Consider the following 18,745-nt stretch of genomic DNA (forward strand, 5'->3'; position numbering starts at 1 on the left):
ACATCAGACAACTATGCGGTCAATCCATGACCACCATATGCAAGCTGCCAGCATTTACTTGCCATAGCTATGGCCTTTGTTTTTCGCTCGTAACGCCGATGCGACTAGGACGTCATTATCGACGGCGCTTCTGACGTCGGATATCTGCTACACGAGACCTTTTTGTTCTCGTGTTAATATTTATTATTTACACATTACTCGCGTTGTTCGCAATCACGTTTTACGCATAGAACCGTAGTGCTTTTCCTGCGGTCAATCTTGGCGAGCGACTTGGCCATTGAATACTGGTCTGCTCTGAGTAAAATGTGCCTTTCTAGTGTCCTTCGAAAGTGCGCACCTGCAGACATTTAAAGTGTTGCACATGTCTGCTATAAATAGATAGAGTATGATGGCAGGCGTGGTATAGATTCACTTTTGATATTACCTCGAACAAATGCTGCCCACGTGCTAAACATAGGGCTCAATTGCCTTTAGCAAATTTTCTTACGGCATTACAATGGCTTCATGGCTACTTAAAGTGCACGCAGATGGTCTACAACAGTGCGAAAATGTTAGACGACTTTTTTATGGCATCACCATTGCCAATGATCATAAAATATTAAGGATAGTTACGTAGTCGTTCGGAGAGTAGTATTTGAAAAGAGAGAGAGTTTTCCTCATTCTGCAGGGCGCTGCGGTCGCTGTCGCAAGGAAGCATTATAAAAGTAAACAGTGGCATGAAATTAATATTGCTATAAAATATGCAGTTAATTTTATGTGTATACCTCTAAAGCGCACTAGTTATGCATGTATCATTCTTCACCTTCACATACCTTAGTGCTTTCTGAACTCATCGCTAGCGTAGCAGAACGGAAGAGTCAGGAGATAGCTAAAAGTAACTGGGCTGAATGCATTATAGCATCATTTAAATCCAAGTACTATTATATATTTGCGCAAACAATTCAAATCTTTATTGTTCTTTTCAACAGCCCCGGAAAGCGGCCTTATCACTCTGATTCTTGCGCGCAAATCAATTCTACATTCTTTGTTTGTTCATGCTTGTCGAGAAGCGCAGATTTATCAGTTTTGCTGTCGCGCAAGAAGCGCAGAGATCTGTCTTGAAGATTCCGGCCGCTTGTGTATGTTTCTACAAAGTTCCAGGTTGTGCTAGTAACATTTTGCGGCTTTATCTAGATATTTCTGAGCCTCTTTAAAATGAGCGTTGATGTGTGCGACAAAACATTCTTTGTTCGACGACCATCGGGCATCTTTGCTGTCATCGCCGCCGCCGAATCTTAGCTTTTTTTTTTTTGCGGGCGCAAGTCAACCCAATAAAAAGACGGTCTCTTAGATGTCTCTTAAGAGCATAACGGCGGAAGCCAACCTTTCCTATCCTATAATTTGCCTCCCATCGTTAGCCTTTTGTCGGCATTCGTTGCAGTGCTACAAATAATTATAATTGGTTTACAGGAAAGGAAAGGCGCAGTAGCTATCACATTTTCTCCGTGTGCGTTTGGACGGTACACCATCGCTCCTGTTATGTGGTGTTCCTTGGCGCGCGGCCAAGTGCGGCACTGCAGATGGCAGGGGTACACCATCGCTCCTGTCATGTGGTATTCCTTGGCCCGCGTTCAAGTGCGGCATTGCAGATGGCAGGGCCGCATTCCGCGTCGGCCAATCAGAATGCTGAAAAAGCGGGAGACACTTTGTCCACAACCGCATGAACCATTTAAGGCTTTCGTGTTAATAACGAGTTTATTCCAGGAAATTTCATGCCTCCTCATTTGTCGCCAATGACCTTGTTACCACTACATAACATTTTGTGGAGGGGCTGACTCCCGACATCGTTAAGTACCTCCGCCATGCCCCCGACGATGTCACCCGTTGAACGGAAACCGCCGTTGGTTTTCACCAAGCCTCGTGAGTCTCCCTGCTTCCAAGGATGATTGGGTGAGGACGCGCAAGACAGTCTCGACCTGTTTGAGCGCTAGTCAACATACAATGCTGGGACGGAGGAAAATTATCTAAGGCAAGCCTACTTTTTTCTTCAAAAGTCTGCCCAAATTTGGTTCGAAAATAGTCAGCTATTTTAAAGGATTGGTATACATTAAGAGATAGTTTTGGACGGCTTTTGTAAAGGTCGTCCGAAAAGAAAAAGACCAGGCTTACCTTCAATCCCGAATTCAACTCATAAGTCCGTGCTTGCTTGCGTTGAAGAGATGAAGCGACTCTTCCGCCGCGCCGATTTCGACATGACCGAGAAGAATCAGGTAAACGTCCTGATGCGTGGTGTAAAAGACCATTTCTTTGTTGGTCTTGTACGCCAGACGCCAAAGACTGTGAAGGAATTCTGCCATGATGCAGCGAGTATAGAGAAGTCTATGAAAACAAGGGGCCGCCTGCACAACCGGTCAGTCGGCGTCTTCCCCACAAGCCGCTATGACGGCTCACCTACATGCACTGACAACGTGCTTGAGCTTATACGCGACATCGTCCGCGAAGACTTACGACTCCTGCAATCGTGCTAAGAGCACCAAATTGTGAGGCTTGCGAACTTCGTCCGTCAAGAAGTGTAGTTGGCTTTGGGCCTTCCTCAAGTGACGGCCCCGTCTACTGCAACGCAAGAGCTGAGCAAAACGACATTATCACAGAATTTAAAATGCAGTCGCAATACTATAGAAGCCTACCAAACAAAGCAGCGGCTTTATTATCTCTTGAAACACGTACCGACAGTGTTATAAAGCCTGCTGACAAAGCAGGTGCAACTGTCATCATGAATACTTGAGACTACAAGAATGAGGCGAAAAGGCCAATAAGTAATAATGCTTTCTACGAGCCTGTAGCTTCAGACTCAACTTTGAATTTCAAAGACGCTGTTGAAACCAGGCTATAGTACCTCGGAAGGAAGAGAAGAATAACTGATAAAATCGTAAAGCCTCTGCTCCATTTGCCACGTGTCCCTTGTACGTTCTACCTCCTGCCAATGATAGATAAGGACAGCCCTGGTCGACCAATCATTTCGGGAATAGGGGTCACAACAGCTAATATCTTCAATTTTGTCGACACCCTAATCTACGATATGCCAACCATTTTCCCTTCATTTGTCAGGGACATAACTCAGTTCCTTTCGGACATAGATGATTTAATTTTTCCACAAAAGAACATCCTTGGCACTCTCGACGTTGTCTTTATATACTAACGTACCCCACTCGGATGGGAACAAGGCAGTCGTAATTGCATGCAGATTGTTGACTAGTGTTAAAATGCATAAGGTCGATTTCGACTGCCAACATTATGTACAATTAAATGGCATGTCAATTGGCACTAAGGTTGGTTTTGATTATGCCAATGTAATTATGGGCATTGAATCCCAAACTGAATCCCTTGAAAGGTGCTTCCTGAAGCCTCTCTTTTATAGAATATTTATAGATAATAATTTTTCTTATATGGTGTCATGGCAAAGAAGAACTACTGAAATTCATCACTATATTTAGCAGTATTCACAGCATTTTTTTTCTATCATACCTACTCCGCCTGTGTTATTAGGTTTATTGATGTCACGCTTCATGTGACCATAACAGTCTGATAACATCAGTTTTTAAAAAGCCCACGCAGAGATATCAGTACTTGCATTTAGAATTTAGCCATGAAAAACTCTGCAAGAAAGGAATACCCTACTGCCAGACTTAAGAATCAAGCGCGTATGCTCTCGTGAGGATGACTACGCTTACAGCTCTGAGACGCTCCGCAAGGATTTAACCCGACAGTGCTATTCGTAGCCCAACATTGATGATGCTGTCAACAAAGCTCCAACGAAAGTTCACCGTACCCTCTTAAACCTAGAGATGTCTGCGTATTCATCTTAAACTACAGAGAATCAACCCCGAATAATATGCTATCATAAAAAAAGCATCCTATTTACTTTTCCAAAGTAACAAAATGAAGACCGAACTTCCTGAACCACCCGAATTTATGGGAGACTTATGGTGAATTCCAATCGCAGAGCAGGAGCACTTCCAGAGCAACGTTTTCTGCTCCTTTCGGAGCAATTGTCTTCCAAACGCAGATCCGGAACACGGATCGCGTCTTCCAAACGCAGAACGGGAGCAATTGCCGAGCAAGGGTCGCTCCGCGGAGCAGTCAAAACTGCTCCGCCGAAATCGGGGGAACCGACCGGAAGTTTGCGTGACGTGACTTTCCGAGCGACGCTTGCGCATGCGCTAGCTAGCGCATTCATTTCCGGTGGCTCGCCGCGTTGGCTTCCGCCGCCATGGATGGTGATTCGCGTCGCGCTCTTGCGCTCGCTTTGCTTGAGGACAGCGAGTCGGCGAGCAGCAGTTCCGACTCATCTGTCGTAGAATCAAGAATCAACTATTTATATGTCCATCGTCCGTGTAAACTCAAAGCCGCGCACGTTACAGCTCAGCTCTGGAAGACTGCAAACATTCGGTACGTGAACCGAAGTTTTCTTCCATATTAAAGAAAGTCCTGAAGGAGTCTTTCCGTGTGTGTCCGCGCTCGGCTCTTCGAGCAAGGAGGATATAATTGCGTAAACGGCTGGTGTAACCTCCATATCAAAGGGAAGAAAGGCTGCAGGCTTGCAAAGCAGACGACGCGAGCGCACAAAAAGCGCGGGCAAGTGCAAGGAATGATGGGTACTTTATCCGTCTCCGTTTGCTCGCGAGCGCCACCTACTTGCTCCGGCCAGAGCAAGAGTATTCGAAACGCAGAGTCTGGGAGCGTGCTCTCCGCCGGATTGAGGCGTTCTGTGATGGAGCGTGCGCGCTGCTCCAGTTCTGCGATTGGAATTCGCCATTAAACTGTGACACGAGTAATGTGGTCGACCTCCTCGAATGCGGCGTGTGCCATGAGCAGTATGTTGGAGAAACTGAAACACCTCTCCGTGTAAATGAATAACTACCGAGAAAATATACAATCACTTCCAATAATTTCGTTCTCAAGTCACAGAGGCGCACCAGGGCATTCGTTTTCAACTTCTTCAGGGTAACGCTACAACCTTCATGCTTCCACCTCAGTATAACAGGGAAGCTAGCGAGTCGTGCTTACTATACAAATTCTACATCTTCAATGCTGGCTTTCATATGAGTGGTGGCACGCTCTCCTCACATTCCACGTAAATTTAAACGGTACCACTGTTAAACGTTCAACACGATGGAGTTACTATTGTTTCTGGAGACTATGTGCTTATGGCATTCATTTTTCATACAGTTTTTGTTAGTTTAGTTACTATTAGAAGCTCAACACTGCCTTAATGTGGAGTGCCGACCACTGATGTATGTGTACAATATGTCAACTTGTGTTCATCTTGGGCACTGTCCACTGAATGACATTCCTATTTAAGGAAATGCGGTGCTTTCTTTGTATTTTTTCTTTTAACGTCAACCCGTTATGGTGCATTGTTTTCGATAAATATGTAGAGACACCTTTTACAGTATTTTTTCCTTTATCCCAAAACTCAAGCTTTTTTTTTTTCTTCACGTTTTCGGTGTCTTTTGCGTTTTAATTCCAGATCTTCCTTTTCGCTGCCGCAATGAACATCACACTATGTGCCTTTCACCTGCTTTATCTCCCTCTTGTTGTATCTGTGTTGTTTTGCTGCATCAAACCAGTACAGAGGCGCCATAAATCCCTGCACTCAATAAAAATGAGTACACCAATCGGGACGGCCCGTCTCAATCTTGGGTTTTGGACCACCCACCCTGATTTCTGCGTGCTCGCCTTTTTTGCGCGCTGGCCGGCTTCTATGCGGTGTTCACGCTTGTTGTGCTCGCGTTGCGGTGAAATGCTCCCTACGTCCTCTTGTTTCTTTTTCTGCCCCTCTCATTATTTTATCTTACTTTCCCCTTTCCTTGCCTTCTCTGGCTGTTATTGTGAAACATTTAAGGAGAGAGCTAAGTGCAATGTCAATACATTTTTAGAAAGGCCGTGGTGCGACTAAAATGTCGAAATAAACATGTTTTGTTTTTGCAGTGTTGCTCTGAATGCGCTATATTTATATCTCGCAATGTAGCCACTCGGAATACTATAGAACACCATGTAAAGCATTTTCTTCCAGAAAGATGAAAAGGCTCTTGCTCTTAGTTTCTTCCGCCTACTACTTGAAGGAGCCCTCCTCTCTTGTCGCGGCAGTCCCACTCGCTTGGAATATGTGTGCTTGACGCCCTTCTCCCTTCACAAGTTCAGTGCATTTGGCCAACATCCATCTCTGTAGCTGTAGGGGGCAGTGGGCGTTCCTATGTCTTGAGAGCCCCATCGGCAAGTGAACGACGGTGTAACTGCCGCCCCAACCATTATATTTCTAAGGTATACCTCCTCCGTTCATATGTCGGCGTCGTGATAGGAATTGCTTTTCAGAATATCCTTGTCCTTTTAGGTCGGAAAATGCTTTAGATGCTATTGCTTTATTTTGCAATGCGTAATAATGTTATGAACCAATCAACGTAGTGTTATGAGTCATGTAGCATTGTTTCAGGGAGATTAACAAAGGAGATTTCAATTTTTTTAATATAGTGAATCACATGTCACAAGGCACAATGAACGCAAAAAGCTTTTATAGGCATGTCTTTTATAGGCATGTTTTAGTGCCAGGGGCTAAGTGAAAAGCATAACGCCCGGTACAGAGCAGTTGGCAGGGGTTGAGGATGATTGCTATCATGCAGTAAGAATATCCACCACCTAAAAAAAAGCTCTTACAGTGACTGCCATGGCAGCAGCTTTACTTTTTCACCTATGGACCTTTTTTGCAACGAACAACTTAGCAAAGCAAAGTGAGACTCGATTGTGAAGTGGAAGATTCTCTCTGTTCAATTCCAGAAACTGGCTTAGCGCGTTTCGGCATCAACACACACGTTGTCACTACTTTTGGCGCAGCAGTCATTTTAAAAAGCGAACATAAACGCTCAGTAAAGACGGTGCCGCTGAGCTAACCGTGAAGCTTCTCTATCGAGCGTAAAAAGTCCTCCATACATTTAACAGGTGAACTTTTAGGATTATTGATATCCAGATGGAACTTCTACTAGGCCTAATAAACGAAAAACCAGTAGATCACAGTTTTCGCAGCTTCTAGTTTGTTCTTTACTGTCTGAACATTTCCTTTAAAGGACTCCACTGAAAGTAGAATGAGATTTAATCTTCTCTAAAGCCGCATTTTTGGGTTATTGCTCGAGCAGCACGCCTTTGAATGTCGCCACGCGACGCTTCGCCACCACTAAAACTCGGCCAATGCGCTCATTTCGAACCCTTGCTGTTCTTGTCAGTATCCAGAGTGTCCTAATCATTGAGCAACAAATACGGGTATGGCGTGATGGGTCACAGCGGTAGAGGACAGATGACGGTTCCATTTGATCGCGGACAGCATGCGACCCGAACAAACAAAAAACAAAAAACAGTAGCTTCAACGAAAACTGGTGTTACGTTAGGCAGTATGCGAAACAGTCTCGCCAACAGCCACACGGCACCAATCCGAAGCGGGTCTACGACAGCTTGCGCAACCTCTCGGATCTGACACAGCGAAAACAATGCTATATTATTACCTTAATTACGTGCAACATTTTCTAACAAATTTCACCGAGTCGATAAAATATGATATTGAGAACGTATGTGCCATTATATTATTTAGAAGTTCGTTATTTCCAAGATAGGTGTATGTAGCCCAGGTTGCATTAAAGTTCAAACGTTAAAAATATGGCGGCTATTGGGCGCAGCCGGCGCCATATTCGATGTTAATGAGCAATTTGCTTGGTTTGGTTTTGTTTATGGGGTTTCGCGTCTTAAAGCAACATCGGTAGGCAATGAGGGGCGCCGTAGTGAAAGCTACGGAACGTTTTCACCACTTGGGTTTATTTTAAATGGATTATATCGCTCAGTGTACGGGCGCATTGCTTTACGCTTCCACTGAAAGGCGGCCGCCGATGTTGGGATTCAATCCCGGATACTTGCGCAATGTTATACAGCGCCTTAGCTACTGCGCCGCCCTGGCGGGGAGGAATGGGCAATTAAATAGGGGCGTCATAGTTACAATACCACGCATGTGATGCCAATTATAAGTGCTAAATTGCCGATGGCCACAGTACTTCAGGGCAGCACCCGACACACGATATAGAAAAGAGCCATGACGTGTGCCAACTACCAATGCTATGATTGGGTTGTCAGATTTCGCTGTGTCTTAACATACAACATGCAAAGTGTCTGTGGTAATTACAGCGAGAATTATTTTCGTGGGATTACCGAAAAGGGTTCTGCTTAAGTTGAGGAAAACGTAGAGAGCTATGGAACTTAAAATTGTAGGTGTTACATTAAGAAATAAGCGTGCAGAGTGGGTTGTTGCAATAACTGGAACTGATGATATTCTTGTCAAAATCAAAAAGAAGACATTGGAGTGGGCAGGGCATGCAGTGTCAAGATAGGACAATCGGTTATCGCTTGGGGCTAACAATTAGATTCCAATGAGGACGTTGGCCCAGGTCAAGTGCATGCCGCTAGCACTGGACCTGGATAACTGAAGTAATGTAGGAGCGGCCTTCGCCCTGCATTGGGTATAATGTGGCTTATCGCTTTATTCTGAACACCTATGGTTGCGAGCTAGTTTTTGGAATAGAGTTGTGTTGACTGAATTGCTGATACAAAGAGGGACAGTACTGCAAAATTTTGTTTATTACCTGCATTTATATTTTTTTATTTTAAACTCACGATACGCAAGAATCTGATTGATTTAGCGACTAGAGTGTGCTGTACTAACCGATGACCCATGTTTAAAATGTGCACCCGCAAAGACTAAGCTACGTTGCCTGCATTGCATAAATAACATAGGTCCATTCAACATTGCAATATTCTGTTAGAATTCGCGCTACACTTAAGACTGTGCGGAGGACACACATTTTCACCACAAAATAACCAGAACAACCCGCACCAAATTAAGTAAAATCGAGCTCCTAAACATTTCGGAAGCAAGAATGGCTGGAGGAAAATGTGATAAAACGAGGGAACGTTCAGGCAAGCATCAGAACCAGAGCATACCATGCAGCTTACGACACAATATTTTCTGGTCTATGATCACAAGGCAGCACCACGCCGAACAGCAAATCCAACACGCACGAGAATTCTTCTTATTTTATTTTGCAAGCTCGGTAAACGAAGCACTGTAAAAGTCTATATCAATGTACGTCTGGCTTTTATAAATATAAGGTTGCAAAAAACCCTTATAAAAGCATTCATCAACATTTTGAGGAATATTAAAACATGTATGCTTCCCACATCAACGAATTTCCATTGGTCACAGCGTCTCATATACGCAATGATGACAAATATACATTATGCGTGATTTCTCGGTATATTAGTCGGAAAAGCACAATCCCTCACTCCGAGTGGATGTGCAATGGAATTGGCACAATTAGTTAGGTAGCAAACATCTCCATCTTACTACAAAGTAACCATTGGAATTACATGTGACACCTCAACTACAGAGGGACGTTTTAATAGACATCATTTTAAAATTTAGGAGCACCAAGACAAAACGACCAAGCAGTGATAAAAGTGTGTTAAGATAATCGCAAATCCTGAACATAGCAGGAGCTGCGGTTCTCACCCACTATTTAACATTTAGCTCCATTTTGTCACATAAGCTCTATGTAATGCTATATCAGGGAATTCACTACAACACAATAAAGCCGCTGAAACAAGAAATAAGAAAGCAGTACCAGCACTGTCTTCTTTCTGCATTTTTGCGCTGTTTCCCTCTAGTAGTGTATCTTAGTGAAGTGTAACGTTAAGAAATATGAACTACACGTTTAGAGATAGGAAACGTGCAGAGTGGGCCAGTTACTGACATTCCGGTGGCAATCAAGAAGAAGAAATAGGCATGGCCAGGGCAAGTAGTGCGAAGAGAGGATAACCGATATTCGCTTAGGGTGACAAACTGGATTCGAAATGAAGGGAAGCGTAGCATGGGGCGGGAGAAAATTCGTTGGGTGGAGGAGGTTAAGAAGTTCGCAGCGGTGAAGTGGATGCAGCTAACACAGGACCGGGTTAACAGGAGGAATATTGGAGATACTTTTATCCTGCAGTGAGTATAGTCAGGCTTTTGACGATGGTGATATCTCCAACTTGATCACAAACCTGCACTTTCTTCTGGGCCCTACGTATGCCATCTTCCATCTAGATAGGACACAATTTTGCATTCTTCTTAGCTCTCAGTTCAGCAAAAACAACTCCAATAATTGTTTTAGTTTTTCCAGAAGAATATAATACATATTAAAATAGGCCACATACTTGTTGGCCCATGCCTTTGTAATTAAATTATTAGGCATTCGTCGGCCACTTGCAGAATTTGGTTTCTTTTTTCTTAAAAGAAATACAGATAAAATATTCTATGTGCTTGTTCGTCCATGACTTTGAGATGCAAGTATTATAAATATAGGTGCCACAACATTCACACCTACAATTTTCTTGAGTAGTTGCTTGAGTCATGCTCTCATACCTGATGTAGTTAACAGTAAATTTCTTACGGTTTGCAAAGTTTCCGGTGTGTTTGGTAAAGTTCTGCTTGCCTTGTTTCAGTACCTTAAATACTTGTAAGCCGATTTCCTCTTCAGCCGCTTAGCGAGCACTATGCTGTATATAATTAGGCGCACAACCCGACTACAAGGACTGTAAAAATCAAATCAGCTTCAATGATCCACTACTTTGCTTGGGAAAATTAACCTCGCGTTTTTCGCGTTTGTGAATTTCGGTAATGGAATATTTCTGCGCGAATAAATGTTTACTTTCGCCTTACCATAGTAAGTTGATTTGGTAAGAATAATTTGAATTCTTTACTATAGTGACTAACTGAATACAGAAAACTTCAATATAGGAGTGTGATGGCATCAGCCTTGTTCTGAAAGGTGAAATTATTCATACCTTACGTTTCTAGCCTCAAAACACATTTTTACTTACAGATTTACAGTACTTTTTCTAAACTCGCACACAGCCTCTAGGTGCGATCTATAAACAGTAGCGTGGACCAAACAGTATTTCTTGTTATGTGAAGGTCTTGCTTTAATATAATAATTAAATAATTGTAATGTCAACATTGTCAAAATGTTCATTTTACTCAGGAACAATAAATGACTACGTAAAAACATCGTTACTTATCTTCTCTGGCGATATCATAGCGAAAAGAAGCACATCCATAATTTACTTATTTCAATATCAGTGAAATGGACGAGAAATATGCCCCAAAACCAAGAAAATAGAAACCGGAAACTGAAATTCAGGATCTTGCTGAGGAGAGCAGTTTTCGCAAGAAACTGAACCGGTAATTATTTTCACCTGGGCTAGGCCCTAGACATTTCGTGCTTTCGCTCTTAAATACCATTTCCGCTCTCTTTTTCCTCCCTGCGTTGAAGCAATCTTTCAGCTTAACTGACTTGTTTCCAGCTTGATACTACAAATGCCGAGGGAACGTTTCAGCCGAGCAAAACTTCCTGTTAGACGCAGGAAAATATGTGGAACCCATGGCTGTTCTTATACAGTGCAACAGAAATCTCAGATCAAACCGCGTCTTATTAATTAGGTAAAGTCACACTAAAGAAAACAGCCTCCTTAGATACTAGCAATAGGTGCAGTGCTCGTTTTCTGAATTAAGACCAAACTGTAAAACTTCCCTTAACTCTTCCAGCAACAATAATGTAACCGTTTGGCCGCTTCCTGGAGTCCTATGCTACCACGTTTCGGCAAAAGCCCTGCCCACGCTATCTCATCATCATCATCATCATCATCAGCCTGATTATACCACTGCAGGGCGAAGGCCTCTCCCAAATTTCTCCACTTAACCCGGTTCTGTGCTAGCTGCATCCACTTGACCCCTGCGAACTTCTTAATCCCATCCGCCCACCTAACTTTCTGCCGCCCCCTGCTACGCTTTCCTTCGCTTGGAATCCAGTTTGTTACCCTCAGCGACCATCGGTTATCCTCTCTTCGCACTACATGTCCTGCCCATGTCCATTTCTTCTTCTTAATTTCCACTAGAATGTCGGTAACTTGAGTTATTTCTCGGACCCACTCTGCATGCTTCCTATCTCTTAATGTTACCCCTACCATTTTTCGTTCCATAGCAATCTGGGTTGTCCTCAACTTAAGTAGAACTCTCTTGGTTAGCCTCCACGTTTCAGCCCCATAGGTGAGTACAGGCAAGATGCAACTGTTGTATACTTTCCTCTTGAGCGATACCGGTGAGCTGCTAGTCATAATCTGCGAGAGCTTGCCAAATGCGCTCCATCCCAATCTTATTCTTCTTGTTATTTCCTTTTCATGGTCCGGATCTGCGGTTACTACCTGTCCTAAGTAGACATATTCGCCTACTACTTCCAGCATTTCGCTACCTAATGTAAACTGCTGTTCCTTCCCGAGGCTGTTGAACATTACCTTAGTCTTCTGCATACTGATTTTCAAGCCTACCTTTCTACTTTTTCTGTCTAGGTCATCAATCATTATTTGCAGTTCATCCCCCGAGTTGCTTAGCAAGGCAATGTCATCAGCAAATCGCAGATTACCGAGGTATTCTCCATCTACCCTTATCGCTAACTGCTCCCATTCCAAGTCTCTGAATACTTCCTCTAAACAAGCTGTGAATAGTACTGGGGAGATTGTGTCTCCTTGCCTAACACCTTTCTTTATGGGAATTTTGTTACTTTCTTTATGCAGAACTATGGTTGCTGTGCAGCCGCTATATATATCTTGCAGCACTTTCACGTACGGCTCGTCTACCCCTTGATTTCGCAATGCCTGCATCACCGCCGAGGTTTCAACTGAGTCAAATGCTTTTTCGTAATCAATGAATGCTTTGTATAAGGGCTTGTTACATTCCGAGCATTTTTCTATCTCCTGATTGATGGTATGGATATGATCGATAGTAGAGTACCGTTTCCGAAACCCTGCTTGATCCTTTGCTTGATTGTAGTCTAAAGTTGTCCTCATTCTATTAGTGATTACCTTAGTAAATACCTTATATTTAACAGACAGTAAGCTGATTGGTCTGTAATTTTTAAGGTCCTTAGAGTCCCCATTCTTGTGAATGAGGATAGTGTTTGCGTTCTTCCATGGTTCCGGTACCGTCGATGACACCAGGCACTGCGTATACAGGGTGGCCAGTTTTTCTAGCACGATATCCCCCCCGTCCTTCAGCAAATCTGTAGTTATCTGATCCTCTCCAGCTGATTTCCCCTTTTTCATAGTTTCTAGTGCTTTCTTGACCTCGTCCTTCGTCACTGGTGGAACGTCTGACTGTTTTTCCCTACCGCCAATCTCATTACGGTCCTGACTACTTTGGCTACTGTAGAGATATGTATAGAACTCCTCGACTCCTTTGACTATCTTGTCCGTATTAGTGATGACGGTGCCCGCCTTGTCCCTTATCACATACATCTGGTTTTTGCCTATGCCCAATTTCTTCTTTACCGCTTTAAGGCTTCCCCCGTTTTTTACAGCATGCTCAATTTTGTCCATGTTATACTTCCTTATATCGGCCACCTTGCGCTTATTGATTAGCTTTGATATCTCGGCAAATTCGATCTGGTCTGTTGGATTGGAAGATTTCATACTCTGGCGTTTCTTAATCAAATCTTTCGTCTCCTTAGACAGCTTACCGGTATCCTCTCTAACTATCCTACCGCCTACCTCTACCGCACACTCAGTAATGATATTTCTGAAATTATTGTTCCTTGCCTCTAGGGTAATGTCGCCATCCTCAGTTAGAGCTGAATACCTATTCTGTAGCGAGATCCTGAACTCTTCTGCCCTCCCCCTCACCGCTAATTCGTTGATGGGTTTCTTACTAATCTATTGCGTTCCTTCTTAAGATTTAGGCTAATTCGGGACCTCACCATCCTGTGGTCACTGCATCGCACTTTCCCGATTACCTCTACATCCTGCACAATGGCGGGGGTTGAACACATTATGAAGTCGATTTCATTTTTAGTCTCTCCGTTAGAACTTTTCCATGTCCATTTTCGGTTCTTCCGTTTGCTGAAGAAGGTATTCATGATTCGTAAGTTATTGCGCTCTGCAAACTCAACTAGCAACTCCCCTCTGCTATTCCTAGAACCAATGCCATAGTCACCTACTGCCTTGCCTCCTGCCTGTTTTTTCCCTACCTTGGCATTGAAGTCGCCTATTAGTACAGTATACTGCGTTTTTACTTTTCGCATTGCCGATTCTACATCTTCATAGAAGCTTTCAACTGCCTGGTCATCATAACTATATGTAGGCGCATAGGCCTGTACAACCTTCAGTTTATACCGCTTATTAAGCCTAATTACGATGCCTGCAACCCTCTCATTAATACTATAGAATTCATCTATATTACCCGCTATATACTTATTGACGAGGAAACCTACTCCTAGTTGTCTCCTCTCTGGTAAACCTCGATAACACAGTACATGCCCATCCTTCAGTACAGTATATGCCTCATTCGGCCTTCTAACCTATCTAAGCCCTATGACATCCCATTTCATGCCCTCTAGTGCCTCTAACAGCACTGCTAAACTAGCTTCACTGGCTAGGGTTCTAGCATTAAACGTTGCCAGGGTCAGTTTCCAATGGCGGCCTGTCCAGCGGAGCCAGGCTTTCTTAGCACCCCCTGCTGCGTCACAGGTCTGACCGCCGCCGTGATCAGTTGTTCCGCAGCCGCTGGTGACTGAGGGCCGGGGTTTTATGGAGCTTATCATAGGAGGTTGTGGCCAATTACTGCACCAGGGTGGCCAATTCCTGTTCTGGTGAGGGAGTGCGTTGCCGGAGGTGTTCACCGGCATCAGGTCGCACCCCAAACCTGTGTATGCAATTCCATCGACACGCGGATTTTTTTTTTTTTCCGGTGGAGAATTGCGCGGCACCGAGATTTGAACCCCGGTCCTCTTGCATTCGAGGCGGATGTTCTACCGCTACGCCATCGCTGCACCTCTATCTAATATGACTTAATGATCTTCGGTTGGTTTATACTCGTTAGTGTACGAAACAAAAATTCAAATTCCTCGTTTTATTTTTCGTATTATGGTAGTAGACGAGACGACATTTAAATGCCATCTAGTTAGTGCCGTTGCAGTCATTTGTGGTTCTCAGAGTCTAAGGATGTAAAAGTTTTCTCTGCGAGTCTTTTGTCTTTCGATATTTACACAAGATTTCTACAACTAAAACAATTCTGTATATTGCTTAGCCGATCAGATGCACCGCGAAGTGCATGTGGTACGATTCGGTGACCGTGATGGATCCCCAGCTTCCAGCTGCTTTAGCTTCTTGTTTTGTGGAGGGGATAATCCCCTTCGAAAACAGCCAGGGGCAAGCGGTGGTGCTGGTGCCTGTTAGAAATGAAAAAAAAAAAGGTGTGATTATTATCAATAGTAGAAGACCTTTAGAAGCGAATTAAATAATTTTCAAGCTTCGCTCAACACGTCAGTTCTCCTCCAAGGCGTAAAAATGGGACGGAAAAATTATATATATACATAAATATACAGTTTGCTTAAGACTGAGTGGCCCGGGAAATTTAAACAGGATGTCACACAACTTTCCCGATTATCTATATTGTTCTAACAAGAGTTTCGCACGGATATTTGGGAAAGTTGTGTGATATATATATAAGAAGAGGTAGGGGCGCACAACTGAAAACAATTATATATTTCCGACGTTTCGGCCGGCGCCCGGCCTTCGTCAAGTAGTGCATTTCATGACCAACGCGACATTCCTTGACGCCCCGGTCGAAACGTCGGAAATAATTGTTTTCTTTCGTACGCCCCTACGTCCTCTTTTACATATTTCTGAATCCTGCAAGATATATATATATATATATATATATATATATATATATATAGGTATCTAGTAGGTTCCACAGGGCCACTATACTGCATAAAGTAGAACGTTAGGACAAATGTGACTGCTTGTTTGCAGAGTTTCTTACTCCAAACGTTTCGGGTTTCAGGAATGGTAGCCCTTCGGCAGGTTGCCCTGACATAGGGAATACCATTCCCGAAACTGGTGGAGTAATAAACTGTGAAACAGTCGCGTCTTTCACAACGTTCTACTATATATATATATATATATATATATATATATATATATATATATATATATATATATATATATAGTCTTAGTGTGTATGTTTTCGTACGTAACCGGAGCAAGTTTTGGAATTGAAAGGCACTTCTGGCTCAATCTAAACTGGATGTATGGCGCTGGAACTATACTAGGGCAATTCAAGCTATTGTTTGCTTACAAACGTTTTGCGCACATCTAGGTGCACAGTACTAGTGTGATACTGAAAGTTTAGACGCTTTTCAAAAACCTTTCAATAAATTGTTTTCAATAAATTTATTCCTTTATGAGGCCTTTAGAAGAGAGACACCGCAAGAGTAAAAAAGTTACCATCCACAGCGCTATACGACAACTCTTATACATCCAGTCGACGTTCAGTTCGGTTTAGGCGTATCTGTGGCCACCAGAAAGCGACAGCGCATTGCACCTGTAGCGGGTATCCACTCCTCGGGCCTTGACTGCATGACCTCGAAAATGCATGTCCTTGGCCGGCACTCCTTCTTTGAAATAGAATAAAAAAGCCTAATTCTTTTGCTTATCTGTCTTGTAAGGTTTATCGCTTCGGCGACCCTCCCTCAGCAACAGCCATTTTCCATGTCATGCCAGATGAACCAAAGGCACACATACCTACTACTGTCAAAACATGTGGCTTCCCCATGGCCTTATACACTACATCCGTCCTTGATCATTCATTTCACACACTTAAATTTAGTGGATTTGGGGTGTGCGAGCTTCACAATTGCGCTGGTTTTATATATTTTGCGCGTTTTCTTTGGAGCGGAGAAAAAGAGCCCGCCTTAGATATTTCAAGCAGAAAACATTCCATTCAGAGGTTTTTCTGGAAGTTATATGACTTTTCTTGTCACTTTTGCCTGCAATCAATGATAAATGTGGCGATCACACAAACATAAATAATGAGTTCATTGGCAGCAATGCTTATCCAATTACTTTTCTGTCCAATGTGTTTTTTATTTTCAAAACCCCGTCGATGCACATGCGAAAAACCTATTTCGTTGCCGCTTCGCTTTTCTTTTTCTTCTTTTTACTCCCTGCCGCATGTAGCTAGCCCACTGGGCATTGCTAGTTACCGTTCTTGTCTTTCCGGCCTGCTGTTTCTCTCTATTTTTTGATAGGTGTTACGTAGGAGAGCCTGGAAATATATGTATATATTGTAGGGAATTGAAGGGTAAATGAAGATGCTCGTTCCGATAGAGCAAAGAACCCGACAGTCGTAAAAACAAAAAAAAAAAGCATACAAGTTCTATTCAGGTACCCGATACCCAACGGTACCTCTCGCCCGAGTTGATAAGAATGGCTATGTCGTTCTTAACTTCCTGAAGAATATTCTCTAGAGTATGTGCAAAGATAATCCTCCCGATTCGCAGAAAGGAGTAGAGATCTACAGACCACTTCTTGTTTTGTACCTCAAATTCATAGTCAAGCTCTCTATCAAATTAAATTTTTTTATTGCTTAAAAATGTTAGTGTGCCTTGCATTTCTATTATACCTCCGTGTCAGAAAGACTGAAAGTAAGATCGATCGATACGTTGCAATTTAAAAGCTTTGCAAATACTTAAAATGGAAGATTTGACTTGAGGAGATGTCGAAAAAGACGAAAAAACGTGCTAAGCAAGATTTGCAAAAAAGCAAACAGCAACAGCTGAGTTCGCAAACATTATGAACCGCGTTCACAGACACACACAAAAAAAACAGAAAAACCGTTCAATAGTTTTCAGAGCAATGGTTAGGTATCAGTATTTTAATGCTCTCGGGGAAACTGGTCTCGCAGTTGAACGCCATTTTTGCCCGACAGACATCCTGTATGAAAGAAGCTCCACATACTGCGGCTTTTGTGTTCCCGGTCTCTTCGATCCCGAAGGTATGAGGTGGATTAACTTTTCTCTCATAATTAATAAGCCACTGCGTCTGGCTCAGACATCTTGCAGTCGAATTTCTCTAAGCGCTCTTTTCAGAAACCTGAGCTAGTTAATATCAAAACTAAAATCATCCAGACAGAATTCATCCATTACCAGCCACAATTTCGTCTAATGCCAAAAACCTGACATGCGAGATGGGGATCTGATTCTTCCGCTCTTTTTTCTCGGCTTTTTTAAGAGCGATTTCGGATGTTGAGGAGCTCAAGGCGGTGCCATTGGCAGAAATTACCGAATAAAACTTATGGTGATTGCGTAAACTCCTCGTTAAAGCGGACCATATTCCAAGCGAAAGTGGCCACGTGACATATAAAGCCCGGGTGCTTATTACTAAACTATATCTCGTAGGAGCACTAGAAAAGACGACGCTTTGGAGTGGATGGATGGATGGAATATAGGAGCGTCCCCTTTGAAACGGGGTGGTAGCCGTAGCTATCATGCTCATTTTTCTCCCTATATCTTAATTATTGATTTAGAATGGTTAACTAAACCATCATTCTATTTATTAAACTTTTGTTCCTACATTACTAACATTATGTCACTTCTCTGCGTTTAAGACACCAATCTTACAGTCGTTTTATGCTAGTTTCCACCGCCGCTTTATTCACCCGGCCACTGTTGGATGGATGCATAGAATATAGGAGCGTCCCCTTTGTAACGGGGTGGTAGCAGAGCTATCATGCTCATTTTTCTCCATGTATTTTATTTATTGATTTAGATTGGTTAACTAAACCTGTGAGCAGCGCCCCTGG

Source organism: Amblyomma maculatum, chromosome 10 (assembly GCF_055883805.1).
Source record: "Amblyomma maculatum isolate TAMU_Amacu chromosome 10, ASM5588380v1, whole genome shotgun sequence".
Taxonomy (NCBI): domain Eukaryota; kingdom Metazoa; phylum Arthropoda; class Arachnida; order Ixodida; family Ixodidae; genus Amblyomma; species Amblyomma maculatum.